Source organism: Sus scrofa, chromosome 2 (assembly GCF_000003025.6).
Source record: "Sus scrofa isolate TJ Tabasco breed Duroc chromosome 2, Sscrofa11.1, whole genome shotgun sequence".
NCBI lineage: Eukaryota > Metazoa > Chordata > Mammalia > Artiodactyla > Suidae > Sus > Sus scrofa.
The window spans coordinates 3,805,205-3,826,291 of record NC_010444.4 but is presented as its reverse complement, the minus strand read 5'-3'; the positions used below and the strand labels follow the sequence as shown (position 1 = coordinate 3,826,291).

The window sequence follows — 21,087 nt, the reverse complement described above, 5'->3', positions numbered from 1 at the left end:
TTATGGGGTGAATGCGTTTTTCCCCTCTCCCTCCCACTGCCCGCATTCCTGAGGCCGGCCTGGGTTTGGTTACCAGGCAGCCAAGGCCCTGGAAGTCACCCCCCCGCAAGCTGGCGTGAGTCGGAAACTGCTGACAGCTCCTCTGCTTCAGCAGCAATTAAGCAAGTTCCAACTGGTGACTGGTTAGCCGTGGGACGTGGAAACTATTCACCCCCACGGGCGGCCGCAGGGCCCTGAGCGTGCGCTAGTGGGCCTGTGTGAGTGTACGCAGGAGCATGTGTGTTGGGAGGGGGCGGTGCCTCGGAGTCCACCAGTGCACCTGAGCGTTGGTCCCAGCGTCCATGTGCGTTCACGAACATGCGCTGGCCAGTGTGCGTGCCCGAGGCTGCCCTGTGCACTTGGGCATGTGCGATGTGCGCACGGCAGGTTCTGCCGCTCCAGGCAAGTGAGGGCTGAGCTCACACACCTGGGCACCTGTCCGCGCCTGTCACAGGTGTCTGTGCACCTTAGCAACGTGTTGAGTGTGTGCATCTCTCTGCATGGATGTGCACTTGGCCTGGGAGCCTCCATGCGCTGGTGCACAGCGTGGGGGGCCAGCGAGTCAGTGTGCTGGCGTGCAGACAAGCACAAACAGCCTCAAGTCTTCCATGGGAGTCTATGTGTGTGTTTGAGACATTTTGATAGGATCCCCAGCATCCCTAACATGGGGTGCTAGGAGATGATGGATGGGGTGTATGGGTCAGGGTTCTCCAGAAAAATAGAACCAATGAGGGGTGTAGGAAAAGCGAGAGATTTATGTAAGGAATTGGCTCATGGGCTTATGGAGGCTGATAAGTCGCAAGATCTCCAGCTGGCCCACTGGAGGCCCTGCAGGGCCTGTGGTTTCGCTCCATCTAAGCCCGAAAGCCTGAGACCTTGGGCAGCAGGTGGTGTAATTCCAGAGTCCATGGGACGCCAGGCTCAGACCCAGGAAGCGTGTGTTCCAGGTGGAGGCAGAAGGGGAAGACCGAGCTCAAGGGCGGGAGGAGGTCCCTCTCCCTCAGGGGAAGCTTAACCTTCTGTTCTTTCCAGGTATTTTGTTCTACATCCACTGATTGGATGAGGCCCACCCGCTTCCCGGAGGGCAATCCACTTTACTCAGACCACATTCCAGAAAGCCCCCTCCCCAGACACACCCCAAAAATGTTGAATCCAATGTTTGGGCCCCTTGTGGCCCCGTCAAGTTGACACATTACAGGGAACCCCGTGGGATGAATGGGAGGTGGCTGGAGGCGCATGAGTTGATGAGAGGGTGGGTGTTGCGGATGGTGAGTGGGTGGGTGGGTGTGTGGGTGGGAGTGGTGGATGGGTGGGTGGGTGGGTGGGTGTGGTGGATAGGAGAGTGGGTGGGTGTTGCAGATGGATGGGTGGGTAGGTGTGGTGGATGGGTGAGTGAGTGGGTGGGTAGATAGTGTGGATGAGTGAGTGGGTGGGTGGGTGGGTGGGTGGGTAGATAGTGTGGATGAGTGAGAGGGTGGGTGGGTGTGGTAGATGGGTGAGTGGGTGAGTGAGTGGGTGGGTGGGTGTGGTGGATAGGAGAGTGGGTGGGTGTGGTGGGTGAGTGAGTGAGTGAGTGGGTGGGTGGGTGGGCGGGAGTGGTGGATGGGTGAGTGGGTGGGTGGGTGGGTGGGTGAGTCGGTGGGGAAGTGAGTAGGGGGATGAGAGGATTGGTAGGTGATGGTAGACAGGTGGGTGGAAGAGCTTCCCATCAACTCAAAAACCAAGAACATTCCGGGTCCCCATGACACGCAGCCATCCCGGGACCATGCCCATGGGGACCCGCAAGCCCACCGAGCTCTTCCACCTCCTCGCTGAGCCCAAGTTCCCCTTCAGCCTGGAGCCTTTGCACACGTGGTGCCTGCCCCCAGGTCTCCCTTTTCCCACCCTGGCCATATCCTTCCCTTGGCTACTTCCTCCCATTCCTTTGGGTTTTAGCTTAAGCACCACCCTTGGGGGAGCCCTCTGACCCCTGCTCCTCGGGCCGGAGTGGGCGCCTTTTCTGGGGGCTGCTAGTTCTCCCTGAGCCTCCTCTGGGCCCCAAAGGATAGCAAAATACTCAGGAGCTTTGGAGAGTGTGTGCTCAGCATCATAACTTCCATGAGGAATGTTCTAAAACCAACACATCAAGCAGGAGCTCGGAGGAACATTGAAGGAATGGAGGGAGGGCTATGGCCTCCCCAGGCATGTCACACTGCCTTTTCTCATCTGGGGACCACTATCCTTCTCTTTATACCTGCAAGATTGAGCAGGTAGGGGGAAGGAAGAGAGAGACCAGTTTGGGGAAGTCATGGAAGAACTTTCCAGAAAAGAGAACAGGTAAGCGGAAGAGATGAGCTCCCTGACAAGCTTTGGCTGCATGGTCCGCTCTAGGGGACAAAGCTCAAGGCTGCCTCATCCAAGGTGAGTTGACCCCGCCCCCCCAACTGTGGTTTGTGCAGGAGGACCCTAGATTTCCCAGCCTGGGCAGTGGAGTGCCAGGGGCCAGGCGGTCCTGGGACTAACCCCCTGCAAATACCGTTATCATCACGAAGAAAGCGTCCACTCTTGGCTCACCTGAGATCTCCATCTCACCCTCAGACATTGTGTCAAACCCACTGGCTCATAATCTTTGGGTGCTGGATGCACAGGCTTGAGGCAGAGATGTGAGTGGTGGGGCTGGGCTGCTTTTCCCCTTCCTCCTTATAACAAGCCACTTCTACTTTTTATTGTGGTCAAATATACATATTATAATAGTTATCAGAAGTACACAATTCAGTGGCATGAAATACACTCACCATGCTGTGTAATCACCACCACTGTCCATACCAAAACTTTTTTGTCATCCCAAACAGAAAGTCTGTACCCATAAACCAATAATCTCTCTTTTCACCTTCCCTTAAACTTCTGGTCACCTCTAATCTACTTTCTGTCTCTACAAACGTGTCTATTCTAGAGGCCTCATAGTAGAATCACACAGTATTTGTCCTTTTGTGTCTGGCTTATTTCACGGAGCATAACGTTTTCAAGGTTCATCCGTGTTGCCACCTGTGTCAGAATCCGCCCCCCCACCCCCGCTTTGTATGGCTGAGTATTATGCCATTGGATGTAGAGGCCACATTTCATTAATCTATTCATCTGTCCCTCGACATTTGGGCTGCTTCTGCATTTGGATGTTGTGAATGAGGCTGCTATGAACCTTGGTATACAGAGAGCTGTTTGAATCTCTGCTTTCAGTTGTTTGGGGTATAGACCCAGGAGTGGAATGGCTAGGTCATACTGCTGAGGAGTTTTGTGTTTAACTTTCTGAGGAACCACTAAGCTGTTTGGCACAGTCACTGTCCCATTTTACATTCCCACCAACGGGGTCCAAGAGTTCCCAGTTTCTCGACATCCTCACGACCTCTGTTTTATAATAGCCGTCCTGGGGAACGTGAGGTGGTGTCTCCCTGAGGTTTTGTTTGTACTTCTCTAATGATCGATGACGAATATCTTTTCTTGGGCTATTGCCCATTTTTATATCGTCTTTGGAGAAATATCTATTCAAGCCCTCCGTTCCTTTTGGAACTGAGTTGTTTTGTTGTTGAATCGTAGGGGTTCTTTATTCTGGATCTTAAAGCCTTGTCAGAGACATGTTTTGCAAATATTTCTCCCATTCTGTAGGGTATCTTTTGTTTTCTTGATAGTGATAGGTTCCTTCAATGCACATTTCTTGAAGTCTAATTTATTTACTTTTCTTCTCTTGTCTGCGCTATTAGTGTCGTATCCACAAAACGGTTGCAAAATGCCATGTCATAAAGACTTTCCTCAAGTTTCATAGATTTAGCCGTTAAGTTTTGCTGTTTAATCCATTTTGAGTTAATTTTTGTATACGGTGTAAGGTAATGATACAATTTCACTCTTTTGTACATGGATGACCAGTTTTCCCAGCGCTATTGATTGAAAAGACTATGCTTTCCCCCACTGAATGGTCTTGGCACCCTTGTTGAAAAATCATTTGACCCTGTAGGTGAGGGTTTATTTCTGGGCTCTCTATTCTAGTCCATTGGCCTATATGTCTGTCCTTATGCCAGTACCACCCTGCTCTGTTTTGATTTCTGCCGCTTTGTAATAAGTTTTGAAGTTGCTCCCACCCTATGGGAATTCTCTAACTTTATTCTTTTTTTGAGATTATTTTGGCTCTTTGTAGCACCTTGTAATTCATGAATTTGAAGACTGGCTTTGCCATTTCTGTAAAGAAGTCTCTTGGAATTTCCACAGGGATTGTGTTGCACCTATAGATCACTTAGAGGAGCAGAGACATTTTGACAATATTAAGTCTTTCTATCCATGCACATGGGCTGTCTTGCCATTTATTTAGAGCTCCTTTCATTCCTTTCAGCAACATTTTGTGGTTTCCAGATGCAAAACTTCCTTGGTTAGATTTATTCTTCCTAAGTATTTAATTCTTTTAGATGCTATTGCAAATGGCATTGCCTACTTAATTTCCTGTTCAGATTGTTGGTCCCTGGTGTGTAGAGCACAACTGATTTTTGTGTGCTGATCTTTTGCCCTGCAACTTTGCTGAATTTTCTTATTATTTCTAGCAGTTTTCTTGTGGATTTGCTAGGATTTTTTATTATCCGTGAATAGATCATTTTACCTCTTCCTTTCCAATTTGGATGTCTTCTGTTTATTTTCTTGCCTAATAGCACTGGCTAAAACTTCTGGGGCCATGTTGAACAGAAGTGGGGAGATTAGACATTCTTGTCTTGTTTCTGGGCTTAGAAGGAAAGCTTTTATCCTTCACCATTGAATATGATGTTAGCTTTGAGTTTTCCACAAATATCCTTTATCATATTGCAGTATTTTCTCTCTATTCTTAATTTTCCTAGAGGTTTTTTTTGGTTTTTTTTTTTGATGTGACAGGGTGTGGGATTTTGTTAAATGTCTCTTCCACATCAACTGAGAGAGTCACATGTTATTTTTTCTTCTTCATCCTAGTAATGTGTTTGTAACTTTGATGAATTTTCTTGTGTCATACCACCCTTGCATTCCTGGAATAAATCCCACTTGGAAAGGGTATATAATCTTTTAAATATGCTATTGGATTCAACTTGCTAATATTTTGTTAAGACTTTTTGCATCTATATTCATAAAGCATAATGGTCTGTTGTTGCCTTGTCTTGTGATGTCCTTATCTGGCTTTTGTATCAGCGTAATGCTGGCCTCAAACAGTGACTTAGGAAGTGTTCCATCCTCTTCAACCTTTTGAAAGAGTCTGAGAATGATTAGTGTTAATTATTCACTAAATATTTGATAGAATCTATCTGTGAGTCCCTCTGGTCCCGGGCTTTCCTTTGCCGGGAAATTTTTGATTACCAATCCAATCTCCTTACTCATTATAAATCTATTTAGATTTTCTATTTCTTCTTGAGTCAGTTTAGGTAATCTCTTTGTTCCAAGGAATTTGTCCATTTCTTCTAGGTTATCTGTTTGTTGGTGTTCAGTGGTTCATAGTATTACCTTATAATCCTTTTATCTCTGTAAATTTGGTAGAAATGTCCCTATTTTCCTCTCTGAGTTTAGTTATTTGTGTCCTGGTAAATTTGCCTTTATTCTGGAGAAAAATAGCTTGGTTTTACCCACTGACACCATTGAAACAGTTCTTCCCTGAACCAGACCAAGGGAAGCTTATTCCTATCAGACACTTACCTGGGTTGGCCAAGATTGTTTTCTAGTTCTGTTCTCCAAGCAGGACTGGGCACCTTTGGCAGTACTTGCTGGGTAACCTTGGGGAGAACTTGACCCATCTGGATCCCCATCTGGCCCACTGTGGGGGAGGCAGGACCTTTGAAGGGCCCTGGCCTTCCATGCATAAGTGCACTCTTTCCAAAATAGAGGTGGAGTTCCATTCCTGGGAGGCCCACCCTAAGGGGAGGGGGCCTCCCCAGCACTGCTTCAAGCTCCCCAGGATCCCTACCCAGACGACCCCCCACAGCGCCCACTTACAAAGCCCTACCATCAAGGGGGCATGTGGGCTCCTCCCAGTGTGACTCCGCCTTCCCCAAGCAGTCAGCTCTCCCCAGGACAGATTTATGGGAACTTTGGGGGTGGGGGAGTGGTGACGGAGGCAGAGTGGGGAGGCAAAGGGAGACACTTGCTCTTTCTAGGAATTATTACATAGTAGTTCAAACCAAAATATGAGAACTGGACGTTGGCCCTCAGTGGGGCTAAAAAGCCAAGTGTTTCCAGACTTAATCCGTAAGGCGGGGGCCTACAGAGGCTAAGGACACCTCTCACATGTCCCAAGGACCCATTAATGTCTCCCCTTGCCCAGCCCCCCTCCCTACCATAGCTGCTGAAGTGAGGTCTCACTTGGGCTCCCAGAACAGTGCTTGCTACATATGATAATTTAGTGTATTATGAAGGCAGCATTTCAAATTCATAGGGAAGATGGAACCATTTACTAAGGGGGGCTGGGATCCATTAAAGCAAAGCCCCAGTCTCATCACTGATTCCAGAATAAATTTGTGGGGCCTCTGCCTGCATGGCCCCCTGCCTGGAATGCTGACCCTGAACCATCCTTGTGTGGCTGGACGACTTCAGTCAGATCCTCCTCAAATGTCGGCTGGAGAGGCCTTTCCTCCCCCACATGTCTGTGGTGCCACATCCCCCTGCCCCCTGCCCCCCCACCCCCGTCAGCTCTGTCCCCAGCCCAATTTCATCTGCTTCCCCGCTGGCTGAGCTGATATTACATACTCTTTGTTGGTTAATATTCTCCGACTCCTGAGTTCATTTATCACGGAATCCCCAGCTCCTGGCACATGGACCCATGAAGAGTTGTAAAGTATGGACCCATGTGAGAGCTAGAAGAAATATCTCTGTGTATCCCGAGGATTCATCTGTCTAGGGATGTGAATGAGGCCAAAAGTGTGGGAACACTCAAATCCCACCAACTGGTCACTGCCCCAAGCTCCCTACCCTAGGTAAAGCCTCCCACAGGTGTAAACAGACACCTTGGGCATCTCACACCTGGGCATGGAGGCTGTTCTCTGGTTCTACTGCTGCAGCAGCCAGCTGTCTGCTGATGGCCACATCTGCAGGCCAAGGTTGCAGCTTTCTCTCCGAGGTGGTGGCCTAGGGTCCACAGCCCACACACAGGGTCTACTGAGCTGTGCCAGCTTCTGTAGAGAATCAGTAGAGCAGTCTCCCTCTGCAGGTGTAGATGCCACGTGTGAACAGGCATCCATCCACAGCAGGCTCCTTCCCCCAGTGAAGCAGGTACACACCTGGAGGCTGCAGGAGCATCACTTCTCCATGCCTGAAAACCCCCAAATTCCAGGTGAGGTGCTACTGGGCTCCTGTCAAAGAAAAGCGAAATCTATGGTGAACTGATCTCTGATGGTTGAGAAAGAACTTTCTGAACATTAAAAAAAAAATCCAAAATAGTAACAATAAAAAGTTTGGGACCTTTGATCACACACAAGCTCCTTTATATAAAGGAAAAAAACAATAGAGTCCAGAGATGCTGAGATGTCGTAACACAGAAGACTAACATATTCTTAAAATATAAAAAGCTCTTAGAAATCAATAAGATGAACGAGACACTAAATTGCTGCATAAAAGACAAATAGGAACTTCATGCGTGAAATACACATGGTGATCATCCTATAAAAAGGGGCTCCTTTCCACTAGTAAGCAAAGAAATGGCAATTGAAACATCTCACTGCCGTTTGCAACCATCAGAGACAAAATCTGTTGCTCTGCAGCATTGGTGGCAGTATTTTCTTACCACGCCATGGGGAACGTAATTGCCAGCAGCTTTCTGGAGGGCAGTTTGGCAATATGTAGCTAGGCTGGCAATCTTCCTTCTAGGAATTCACCCTGAGACAACCCTCCCCTGTGTGTGCACAGGTACACACCTGGAGGCTGCAGGAGCATCACTTCTCCATGCCTGAAAACCCCCAAATTCCAGGTGAGGTGCTACTGGGCTCCTGTCAAAGAAAAGCGAAATCTATGGTGAACTGATCTCTGTCTGGTTGGTGTGTGCAAAGACTTAGGTACCAGGATGACTGTCACAGTACTACCTACAACACCGAAAAGCTGGAAACAGCAAAGAACAGATCATTCATGAAACAATCTGCTCTACAAAATATTATTCAGCCATTAAAAATTGTGTTTTCAGAGAGTACTTAACAGCGGGGGGCGGGGGGGGACTAATCACAATCTGTTAAATGAAAACGCAGGAGCCAGAACTCCAAGCGTCATCTGACAGTAATTATGTAAAACTAGTAAGTCTGCGTCAGCATAACAAATAGGGCAGGACGAATGTACCAGCATGGAGACAAAGCCTGCCTGGGGACACCAAGTTTGGGCGGATTGTGTTTTCTCCTTTCTGATCCTTTGACTTTTCCAAGTTTCCTGCAATGATCATGAGGGGTTTTTCTTCACAGAAGGTGTTTTCCATTGACTTATGGTTGATTTACAATGTGTGTTACCTTTGAGTGTACAGCAAAGTGATTCAGTTACACACACACACACACACATATTCTTTTTCAGATTATTGTCCCTTATAGGTTGTTGCAAGATACTGAATGTCATTCCCTGTGCTATACGGTAGGGCTTTGTTGTTTATCTATGTATATACAGTAGTGTATCTGATCATCCCAAACTCCTAATTTATCCCTCCAACCCACCCTTTCCTTTCGTAACTATAAATTTGTTTTCTAGGTCTGTGGCTCTATTTCTGTTTTGTAAAGAAGTTCATTCGTATCATTCTTTTCTCAGATCCCACGTATAAGTGAGGTTGTGTGGTGTTTGTCTTTCTCTGTCTGACTCCTTTGCTCGGTGGGATCGTCTCTACGTCCACGCGTGCTGCTGCAAACGGCACTCTTTCCTTCTTTTTCACGGCTGAGTAGCATTCCATTGTGTATATGTATTGTGATTACGTACACACACGTACATATGTGATATACATACACAACACATATATATATCACATCTTCGTTACCCATCCCTCTGCCGATGGACATTTAGGTTGTTTCCATGTCTCAGCTGTTGTAAATAACGCTGCTCTTGGATATCAGGGTGCATCTGTCAGTTTGAATGAGTGTCCTCTGAATATGTGCCCCTAAAGATGTGTTTGTATCAACTTTTCAAGGCCTGTTTAACCGCGTAGTGTAGGTTTCCAATATGACACTTATTGAAACAAGCATTATGTTCATGTGACAGACTGGTTGACAGATGGACAGATCTATTCTGACAGGAGGGTTCAATCTCCTTCACTCTGCGTGTGTGGACTTCTCGGATTTTCTACATTGAAATGTTACTTCTATAACCATTTAAATAAACTATTATTGGAGTTCCCGTCGTGGCGCAGTGGTTAACGAATCCGACTAGGAACCATGAGGTTGCGGGTTTGGTCCCTGCCCTTAATCAGTGGGTTAACGATCCAGCGTTGCCGTGAGCTGTGGTGTAGGTTGCAGACGCGGCTCGGATCCCGCGTTGCTGTGGCTCTGGCGTAGGCCGGTGGCTACAGCTCCGATTGGACCCCTAGCCTGGGAACCTCCATATGCCGCGGGAGCGGCCCAAGAAATAGCAACAACAACAACAACAACAACAACAACAACAACAAAAGATAAATAAACTATTATTATTATTATTATCATTATTATTTGGTCCTGCCTGTGGCATGTGGAGGTTCCCAGGCCAGGGATCAAACCTGCACCACAGCAGTGACCTGAGCCACAGTAGTGACAACACCAGATCCTTAACCCTCTAGACCACCAGGGAACTCCCTAAGGAAGCCATTTTTAATAAAGGGGGTGCTGAGTGAACTCATAAGGAACCCTGTGGTGTCATATTAAGAGTCTACTGACCAGGAATTCTTAACCTTTTCCAAAAATGTAGAAGCACTTCCCGTAGGTGTCAATATGCGCAATTTACAAATCTTTTAACCCAGAAATCCCACCTCCAGGAAGTTTTATCCTCCTGAACTTCAGTCCCCATTCACGTAAAGGGTGTGGGTCCAAGCTGGTTCCACGGGGTGTTTATAGTGGGACAACTGGAAACGACCTTCACCTCCGACAACAAGTGCCTCGTGAATAGGATTATGATCCATCTATGCAGTGGGTGCTCCCAGGCAATTAAAACGATGCCAGTCCTTGCTTGCTTCTTGACAGGCCCCCATGCCCCTGCTGTACCAGTGTGTGGGGGAGCAGGTTACAGAAAAGTGTGGCTAAAACTGTCTTATCTTGGAACAGTCCGTGTGTTTCTAAGGTATTCTCATGGAAGGCAAGGGTGGTTGGGGAACTTCTTTAAAGGATTTTTCCTGGGGGTGGAATTTTCAGATGTTTTTGCGTCTTCTCTTGCTTTTTACATTTTTGTATATTATAATAACACTATGTAAAGAAAACGTGAATTGGAAAACAAAGGACAGCTGCGATTCAATCAAATATGGATGGGACAAAGTAATCTGGAGCCACTTTTAAGGGGACGCCAGCTCAGTCACTCTCGAAACACCGCTCGGATCTGTGAGGGACCAGCGGCCCCCGCACAGTGACAACCTGGAGGCGCAGGGAGGGGGTGTGACCCATCCAAAGTCAGGCCACCGTCTGCACCTGGGCTGGGGTCTGGACCCTGCATGGCTTGGAGTCCAGCGGACCCTCGACCTCAGAGCTCCAGTTTCTAACAAAGCCTAGCCGTCCACGATCTTACCTGGGCTCTAAGGCCGGGCTCCCAGGTGATGTCAGGATTTCACCCCTGAACAAAGGAATGCTGTCCACACACTGTGTTTCCCCACACCAGTGCCTGCCCCACTTGACCAAGGCAAAGGGGGGTCAACCCCGGGGTTCCCGGTGCGGCCTCCTCACCCCTGAGTCTGGCACAGAGTAGGTGCTCAGAAACCCTGTGGAGGCAGCGCTGAGCAAAGCCTTCCTTGCCATCGGGCACTTAGCAACGGCGGCCTCCACCTGTCCCTCGGGTCTTAGGCAAGTACGATTCCAGGCTGTCCTCCTCTCTCTGTCTCTCCGTCTCTGTCTCTCCATCTCTGTCTCTCTCACACACACACCCCCACATCCACTTACTCACAGGGCCGTGAGAAGCACAGAGGCTCAAGGGTCCCACCTGTGCCCTTTGCAGCCACGCGGGTTTCAGCCCATCATTCAGGTACCCACTTTGTGGGCTGTTTCCAAGGGAATGGAAAGTACAACCTGCACATCTGATCACCCAGAACCCCAACCTGGGGCAGCGCCTGGCAGTAAGCGGGTGCATGGAACAGATTCCCTGGGTGCGTGGCTGGCACTGAAATCAGGCATAGGCTCCCCCGAGGCCCAGGCTGCTCCAGGCTGCACTCCTTCCTTCATCCAAGGCCTGCCCTGAAACCCTGGGTGCCCGGCCCTGGGAGGCCCGTGGAGCTGCCGGGAGGAGGAAATCCGAGTCCCTCACATCCTGCCCCAGGACCAGCTGGCCTTGCAGATTCCAGAACTTTCCGCAGTGGCCGGCCGGCCACCGGGCAGGAAGCGGAAGGTGCAGAAATAGAAACGCCCAGCCAGGCAGCAGCTCCTTCACTGTGTGAGGGAGGGAAGTGGAGGCGAGAGGCAGGCGAAGGGGGAGCTGGGGAGCAAAGAAAAGGTTGCAGGGGAAGCCAGGGAAAGTGGCCGGGGGGCCACAGATCGGCCTCCATGCCCCGTGACCACACCCAGTGAATCCCCGTCCCCTGAAAGAAATCCGTGCCCTGCAGCGCCTGTGTGGGACTGCAGCCCCCTGGGGCTGGGCAGCACGGGGGCCAAGGCTTCTCCCTGTCACGGTCACATCACCGCCCCAGCCACCTGAGAGGCAGGTGCAGAGGGAAACCGAGGCCCAGGAAGGTACCAGAATAGAACCCAGGTCTGCCTGCTCCCAAGCCTGAGTTCTAAAGCCCCCCACAGCCCCCCAAAGAACCCACCAGAACGGAGGCTCCCCAGGGCCCCCTGCTGGGGTGGACAGGGGCCTCTGACCACACCCCACTCCTCCACTCCCCACCTGGCCAGGGGATCCCCCAGAGCCCTGTGAGATCAGCTCAAGTTCAAGGGGGTGGTGCCAGGCTGGGGCCCCCGGCTTCGTTCAGAAACCAGGTCTGGGCCAGCCTCGGGGTCTCCAGTCCAGCCCCCGGGGGCCCACAGCCTCTAGGTGGCTTGTCCTCCGCAGGCCTTGCTGGGTCCCCCTGACTCAGGGCGACTTCGCCGAGACACCCCCATCCCCACCACTGCCCCATGAACTTCCTGTTTTCACAGGAAACAGGAAGACACAGGGTCCTGCCCCCCACCCCTCACAAGAGCCTGGCCAAGGAGGGTCTGGAGCCATGGGCCAGGGGTGGCCTTCTTCCTACCCTGCCCCCACCTTCCTCTCTGCCCCGCATCCGCTCATGCCTGGTTCCAAGGCCCCTGGAGCAGTCCCGGGGGAGGGGATGCTGTCCACGCATGACCCCAGGATGTCCCCTCCTTGCTCCGGCCTGGAGGGAGGCGGCTTTACTGATGCAGCTGCAGGATCTGGGAGCTGGTGCACGGAAGACATGGGGTGGGGGTCTTGTAGCAACCACCCACCTTCCCCCAGCCCACGGCCCCAGAAGAGCCCCGACTGTGGCTGGACTGTGTATGTCATGTGGGAAGAGCAGAGGGGCCCGGAAGGAGCCCCCATCCAGCTGGCCACCCAGGTCTCCATGCTGGAGCTCCTGGACCAGCCGCAGAGGAGGGCTCTGGATGCAAGAGCTGCCACTGGCGAGAGTTTTGGAGAGCGGCTCAGCCCCCAGCTCTGCCCTTTGCACCCTCACTGGCTGTGTGACCTCAGACAGGCAAAGCAACTTCTCTGAACCTCAATTTCCTGGCTTGTATGAGGTGTGAAGCCTCCCCCTGTCTCCGAGGCTGGCTGAGGCTCTGGTGCTTGATGGAGGCGAAGGTGCGAAGGACCGGAACAGGCAGAGCATCGCCTCGCTCCGGGCCCCGCTTGGCTGCTGTTCCCGGGCGAAGGACAGTGGCCCCCAAGACACCACCAGCACTGGCAGCACAGCTGAAGTTATGCCCTCTGTCTGTGCTTCCTGGTGGACTGCTTGCCCACAATGTCACAGCAGCACCCCGAGGGCACAGACCTGGTCCCCAACCACCCCGCTCCCCTGAACAACTTGGGGTCCACAGTGGGTGCTCGTCCGTAGTTGTCGACTGACGGAATGAGTGGACACATGAGTGGATGTGCTGTGGTCAGTCCCAGAGCCCCAGCGAAGCCTCGGGGACCCTGGCTGCTGGCCACTGCCACCAGACCAGCGTAGGAAAACTGGGGAACGCGTGTCGAAAGGGAGGAATGAGGTCCGGAAAGGCTGGGCTCTGCCCTCGTGCCAGGTCTCCTGGGCAAAGTCACAGCCTCTCCACATCCCAGGTCAGACACACAGCTCAGGGGGTCCGGACCCCACAGACCCCACAGGGGTTCCAGGAGGACGGTGCAGCCTGCCTGGCTTGTGAACGGGCCCACCTTGGCCTTGCTTTTCTGGCTAAGAACACAGCTGGAGGAGTTCCCATCGTGGCTCAGGGGTAATGAACCCAACTGGTATCCATGAGGATGCAGGTTTGATCCCTGGCCTTGCTCAGTGGGTTAAGGATCCGGTGATGCCCCAAGCTTCGATACAGGTCGCAGACATGGCTCGGATCCCACATTGCAGTGGCTGTAGGCTGGCAACTGCAGCTTCGATTCAATCTCCTAGACTGAGAACTTCCATATGCTGCGGGTCTGGCGCTAAAAAGACACACATGCGCGCGCGCACGTGCACACACACACACACACACACAAGTACATAGCTCGAATCCCAGAAATATTGCTGAACCCAACACTGACTGCAGCCAGCTGGGGTGGGGCCAAGCCAGGCAGGCAGGGACCTGACTCCCTAGGTCATGGTCCCCAGCTGGCTGGCTGACCTTGTGAAGAGGGTAGGATGCTACCCACCCCCCACAAGCTGAGCTTTCCTCCCCGCCCCCATCCCTCAGCATAGAGGCCCCTGGAGACCCCCAAAAGGGGCTGGCAGGTCCATCAGGCCGCTAGGTACCCACCCCGCCAGGGGAGGGCTGGCTGAGGGCCAGGTGCCCCCATTTCCTCTGTGCTGAGAGCCTGTGTGGAGTGGCCAGAGCGGCCCTCTGTGGAGTCCACCCCCCCCCCGGCAGGGGGTCAGACAGGACCCTGACCCTGGGCCTGGCCCCTTGCACACAGCATCCTGCTCCAGCCTTCCTGTTAGGCGGCTGTCAGCCTGGCGCGGGCGCGCAGGCAGGGCTGGCTGAGGGGCGGTGCCGTTAAGAAGCCCGGGTTTCCTGGCCTCGCTCCTGAGAGGAGGAGGACAGGGACCTTTGTGTCCACTGGGGACACGCTCAGGGACCCCGCAGGGCCTCCATCTCCACCACTGGACACTCACCGGATTCTCTCTGGATGTGGTGCTGCAGAGACCCTCCCGGAGGTGGCAGGCAGGGACAGCAGCAGGCAGGGGACAGGTAGGGCCCCTGGGGGCCTGGTCACCCCCCCCTTAAGGACCGATCACCTGTTTATCAACCGTGAGGCAGCACCCTCCTCCCCTCTGGCTCCAGGAAGCAGAGGGGCCCAAGAGGAGATAAGCTTTGTCATTCTCCTGGGACACCCATCAAGGCCTGGGCCTTCGAATTCATCACACGGTCTTTCCAAATTAGGGGCTGAGCTCATATTCCCTGAATGTCCCTTTTCACTCAGGAATGCTAAAAAACAAAAATAAAACAAAATGAAAATGCTGTGACGTGTCTCCCAAAGAGTACACGCTTTTCCGCCCATCGGGGAAGTCGCGCTTATGTTTTGCTGCAGGGACGGGATTCTTTCCCCTCCGTTTATTGTGCAAAGGAATTCAAGACAGCCTGTGCCTCCAGAAGCAGGACGGATGTAGGAAAAGTTCAAAATTAGCATGTCCCCAGACTCCCTTTCAGATTCAAGGGCTGAAAACCAGCAGTCTCCCGAGCTGCATTTTCCACCTTGGCAATGTCGGGGCTTTTATTAGTACAAGTTCCCTTTTTTATGGCCTGGTTTTTCCTGTAACGCCAACAAGTTAAAAGAACAGGATTGATTTCAGCTTGGCCGGGACCCAGAGGGTCTGGGCCTGGGTGTGGCTCTCTTAACCCTCTCCCAGCAGCCCCTCCCCGAGGGCCAGCTTTTCCCAGGGTCCATGGCCTCGATCCACGTGGGTGCCAAAGAGAAAGTGAGCAAGGGAGTTCCCGCTGTGGCTCAGCAGGTTAAGGACCCAACCAGTATCCATGAGGATGCTGGTTCGATCCCAGGCCTCGCTAAGGGTTAAGGATCAGCGTTGCCGTGAGCTCTGGTGGAGGTTGCAGACGTGGTTCGGATTCTGCGTTGCTGGGACTGTGGTGGAGGCCGGCAGCTGCGGCTTTGATTCGACCCCTAGCCTGGGAACCCCCATATGCCATGGGTGTGGCCCTAGAAAGACAAAAAAGAAAAAGAAAAAATGAACAAGCCAAGAGCGTCACAGGTGACGGATAAAAACTGCTTCTGCTGTGTGACAACAGCAGCGTCATTAAAGCTGCACTTGACTTCTTTCCTTGCACCCACTGCCCGGGATGGGCCACTTCCCGCCTGGCCACTGGGCCCCTCCAAGCCCCAGACAAAAAGACCTCTCAGCTTTGTAGGAATTTTCCCACACGTGAGCCAGCAACGAGAAACTCCTTCTGTCCAATAAGCACAAACTTCAGAACTGGAATTTACGAGAAGGGGCTTCGGGCGACGTTGCTGGTGGCCGAGGCGCAGGCACGCACACAAGGCAGGCCTTTCAGGAGCAGCTGCCTGGGTGGCACGTCCCTGAGACCCACTTGCAGACTCAAACCGGGTCGGCCGTCAGGCGGCAAGGGGGCCTGAGCAGGGCCTGGTGACAGAGCGGGGGTCAGGCTACAGGAGTCCGTGTGCGGTGTCCACTGTGTGGGTTGCGGGGGGTGGGGGGGCACAGATACACCCTGATGCCCGGGCCCTGTTGGAATTCTCCCAGGGCCACACCTGTCCGTCCCTGGGTACCTGGGTCACTTTCTCTTGGCCTGGGAGAGGAGCTGGGAATAGTAGGAGCTTTCAGCCGAGGCCTCCAGCTGCTGTGGCCTCATCTCCTCGCCGTAGGCCCGCAGCACCTGCATCGCCGGATCCAGCTGCTGCTGCCACGTGTGGCCATGGAGCCCTTGAAACGCATCTGCTCTGCGCCGGGATGTGCCGGAAAAGCAGAAGATGCCCCAGACTTTGAAGGTGCCGTCGGAAAAAAAGGAATAATCACTGCGGTGATCGCAGGTTGTCGTCTGTTGGGTTAAAGAAAATCTAGCATTAAAATGTATTTGACCTGTTCTTTTTCACTCTTGAAAGCGTCACTAGAAGCTTTAAAGTGATACATGAAGCTGGCACAATCTTCTTATGGCAAACGTGCTCTCAGGGGAGCTGGCACCTGTCTAGGGTCCTTGTCTGTCCCCCTCCCTGACCTCCAGGGGGGGTCAGGCTCTCCCAGGCGCCAGCTGGCCTCGAAGAGTGAGGCGGGGGATGGGATCCCCACTGCATGCCAGGCACGGAGCTGGGCGCTGGGCCTGGACTCTCTGGTCAAGGCTGCACGGCGCCTTTAAGAGAGGTGCTACCATCCCCCCACTCGGGCCCTGGAGGCTTGACGAGGTGATTTAGATGTCCGAGGGCACGGGCTCTCCACCCTGTGAAGCCTGAGCCCCGCGCACCCCAATTGGGAGTGCGGGGAAGAAGCGTGGAGGGGCAATGGGGGCAACCTCTGAGGTCCTTTGCCCGGCCTTCCAGGGCGGAATCCACCTGCCATGACTCACGGACAAGTGTTGGCCGCCTCAGTTTTATCGAGGGCCCCTCACTCGGAACCACTCATTTTGGGCGTTGAGACAGTCTTTTCCCATGAGGTGATCACACCTCACCCACAGCCCCCCCCACAGTAGGCCTTCAACTGATGTCTTCAACTGATGTGCCTTGACCCCATGCACAGCCCCCCACACAGTGGGTCTTCAACCCGTGTACCTTGTCCTGCTCACAGTTCCGCACACAGTGGGTCTTCAACCCGTGTGCCTTGTCCTGCTCACAGTTCCGCACACAGTGGGTCTTCAACCCGTGTGCCTTGTCCTGCTCACAGTTCTGCACACAGTGGGTCTTCAACCTATGTTTCTTGACCCTGCTCACAGCCCCGCACACAGTGGGTCTTCAGCTGACGCAGCTTATAGGACTGGTGCCAGGACAGTTCTTCACGTTGAACGCTCTCCGTTTTATGAAGCCAGGTCTGGCTGCTTCAGTGACATCACGCAGGTAATACTTTACCTGGTGCTGGGTCCAGGGCACTGTGGGGACCTGGCCTCCCTCATCCCTCTGTTACCAGAGGAGGCAGACAAGGATCCAGCTGAGGAGATCGGAGGTGAGGCAGCAGCTTCTCAGACGCACAGAGAGGACACGGCCAAGGCAGAGCTGAGTTACACCTGCCTGCTTTCAGCGAATCAGCTCTTCCAAGGCACCGTGTTCTCCGCCTACAGAACGTGGTCCTGTTTCCACCTGATGGGAAAGATTGGGGTTTTCACGGCCAAAGCCAGAGAGTTTCAGGCCCCTTTTGTGTTCAAGGATCAAGTAGGTCCCTCCCAACCCGTGGGCTTCGTTCTGTCCCAACCTGTTACACAGACAGCCGTGGCCTGTGACTCACTCTGCCCCATACAAGTTAATCACAGAAGGTCCAGAGAAAGTGCGTCCAGCAGGCACAGCAGGCAGTGGTCCAGCCTGGGACCCTTTGGGCCATCAGTCTTGGAGGAGCCTGAACACCGGGACACCTGGAGGGGTCGGGGGTGGGGGGCGGTCCCACGGGTCCCACACACGGATTCACTCAGGGCCCCATGTGGGCACTGCCGGTCCCCAAGCTCGGCCTGTGCTGTCACCAGTGACCTGGGTGTGGGCTGGGCTTTGTTCCCATTTCATTGAGGAGGTCACTGAGACACAGGGGGGCTCAAGCACCCCAGGATTGCAGGGCTGTCCTTGTCAACGTGGCTCCTTACTGTCCCTCTGTGATAACCTGAGGTCCCGGTGACGGGGACTCTTCTGCTAGGAAAGGGGCTCTGCCCGCCTCTGGGGGGCTTCGGAGAAACCCATCAACCGCCTGCTTCCTGATCGCTTCTCACGTTTTATCAACGTTCCCCAGCAGCTAAAATCAGCAGCACTTTCTAGAAGCTAGGTCCACCTTTAGAGACAAAGATGTGTTTCCTTTGGGTTAAAAGGATTATACAGTCGGCCCTCTGCATCTGCGAATTCCGCCATCTTCAGAGTCAACCGAAAAGCTTCCAGAAAGTTCCAAAAAGCAAAACTTGCATTTGCTGCACCGGTAACTCTTACGTAGCATTTATCGTGCATTAGGTACCGTAAGTCACCTAGAGACGGTGTAGGGTCGATGGAGCGTGGGGGTGAGGTTAGAAGCAAACGCTGCCCCACTTTATATAAGGGGCTGGAGCATCCTCGGATTGTGGTATCCAGGGTCCTGGAACTCATCCCCCATGGATACCAGGGGACAACAGTATACACGTGTGTTCCTGTAGGAGTATTTATGTGCATATATACGCATATGCATACACGCGTGTGCGGATACGCACGCTTCTGCATAAGCACATGTGTACAGGCTTTGCCGTATGTGCATAAAAACTGATCAGGGACTCAGGAAACTGATAACACTGGTGGCCTGTTGGGAGGGAAACGGTGGGGGGCTTGCGGGCCGAGGAAGGAGACTTTTAATCATGTCCTTATTCCTGTATGCTTGTTGGATTCTAAACCATGCGAGTGAATTATTACAGATTAAAAATGGTTCCAATGGCCCCCCGAGGACATTCAAGGGCGTGGGAAAGGGTGGCTCGGAGCCCCTTTGCCTCCGTCTCAATCGCCCTTCCCTCTGAAGCTGGGCCGCTAAGGCCTGCTTCCTCCCATTTGCTGTAGGCTGGGACCCCAGTTAGCAGGGCACCCTTTGGGGGCGGGGATTGAGAAGGGCCAGGATGGGTGCTCCATCGCCCCCCCCCAGCCTGTCCCCACCGTGATGCTGGGCCGGCTGAGGCTGGACCTGCCGCAGGGCCAAAGCCTCTGCACAGCCAGACCTGGAATCTCAAAAATGTCCTGTGGTCAGGCCTGCGCCTGTGACTCAGCAGAAAGGCCCAGCCCGCCCCGCCCCAGGGAAGGCCAGCTCAGCCCAGGGTGCAGCCTCCGGCTTCCAGCACCCAGAGCCGAGGTCTGTGGGAATGTGGGCCCAGTGGGCGAGTCCTGGCCAGGCTTGGGCACGGTGGGGCTGGCTGCCTGGTGGCCTGGGGCTCTGGCTCAGCTGTGCCCTGACCCAGCGCTGATAGGCGGCCGGTCCCTTTTCCCTCTAGCCCTGTTTCCCCATCCACGGGAGCAGCTGTCAACAAAACCATCCCCAATCCCTTCTAAACAGGCGCTTCTGTAATTGCACAGAAGGCACCACAACCACAAACCAGAAGCCTGACTTTTAAAACCTGGCCCTTCTGTTATCGAGGCCGGTCAAAGTTGAAAGGGCAGAGTCAGAGGGGCCCAAGGTCACAGGCCATCCCCCATGTCCAGGAGTCCCTTTTCCTTCCATAACACAGGGTGCTAAGACTCACCCCATAATCCGCCCTCGTGAGGCGAAGTGCGATGGCACACGGTCCCCGCGACATCAGACACAACGTGTGTGACACCTTCGGGCTTCTGCATACCTGTGTTTGCCGTCATGGCAACACACCTGTCCTGTTACTGACCTAATGTAGACGTATTTTTTAAGTTTTTAAAATAGCACTGTTGGCGTTCCCATCGTGGCTCAGCGGTAATGAACCCTACGAGGATCCTTGATGATGTGGGTTTGATCCCTGGCCTCGCTTGGTGGGTTAAGGATCCAGTGTTGCCATGAGCTGTGGTGTGGGTCGCAGATGTGGCTTGGATCCTGTGTGGCTGTGGCTATGCCGTAGGCTGGTGGTTACGGCTCTGATTTGACCCCTAGCCCGGGAACTTCCATATGCTGTGGGTGCGGCAGTAAAAAAAAAAAAAAAAAAAAAAAAAAAAATTCGCAATATTGTGCGTGATGAATCAGTGTCACTTGTCATCAGTATGTTACACATTGAAATTCATCCCTCATAACTCACCCAGGTCCACCTGAAACCAGCTCACCCTCCTCCACGTCTGGGGACAGGACAAGATGGACAGGTTATACCGGGGGTGAGACGGGGCTCAGTGGGCGTGGCTGGGGTCCTAAGAATGGGTCCTCCTATTGGCCGTAGGCTGGGACCCCAGTTAGCAGGGCCCCCCTGGGGGGCGGGGATTGAGAAGGGCTGGTATGGGTGCTCTGCCTCCCCCCCCCACCTGTCCCCACGGTGATGCTTGATCCCTAAAGGCTGTCCCTGCCACTTGGTCAGGCGGTCAGCAACAATGACGACAATAATGATGACTACTAGTGCAGGCAGAAGAAGCAGTAGATTTGGCCAGCGCATTGGCCCTGAGTGGGGGCTGTGTCTCGGTGTCATGGGGCCGCGGTAGCAAATGACACCGAGACACAACAGAAGTGGATTCTCCCCGTTCTGGAGGCCCGAGGTCTGAAACCAAGGTGTGGGCGTGGCTGCGCTTCCTCCGAAGCCTCCAGGGAAGGGTCCTTTCTGCCTCTTCCAGTTCCCGGGGGGCGCCAGGCATCTTTGGGCTGGTGGCCCTGTCCCTCCAGCCTCTGCCTCTGTCTTCATGTCGCGCTGCCCCCTGTGTGTCGGTGTCTTCAACCTCCTTGTTCCTTCTGAGGACACGGTTTGGGGTTTAGGGCCCTTCCAGAGAGTCCAGGACGAGCTCCCCCTCTCAAGGTCCTTCCCTGCGAAGACCTTGGTCCAAAGAAGGTCACATTCACAGGATCCGAATGTTACGGTGTGAGCATGTTTTGGGGGGGCTGGAGCCACATTTAACCTATTGCGGTCGGGCAGGGAAACTTTTTGGAGCAGCTTTATAAAAGGGAGAAGCCCACAAGCCCCTCTCAGCTCGGGCTGTCCTCACCATGGGTGGCTGTCACCAGCATTGTCA

General features: G+C 53.3%; 1 long non-coding RNA gene across 1 annotated transcript; it reads right to left on the bottom strand.

Moving 5' to 3' along the window:
* LOC106509291 lies at positions 6,707 to 15,253 on the bottom strand. Its single transcript, XR_001306692.2, has 3 exons — positions 14,426 to 15,253; positions 7,920 to 7,991; positions 6,707 to 7,358 (listed from the first exon to the last, which is right to left on the bottom strand). It is a non-coding gene; the product is annotated as an uncharacterized LOC106509291 (long non-coding RNA).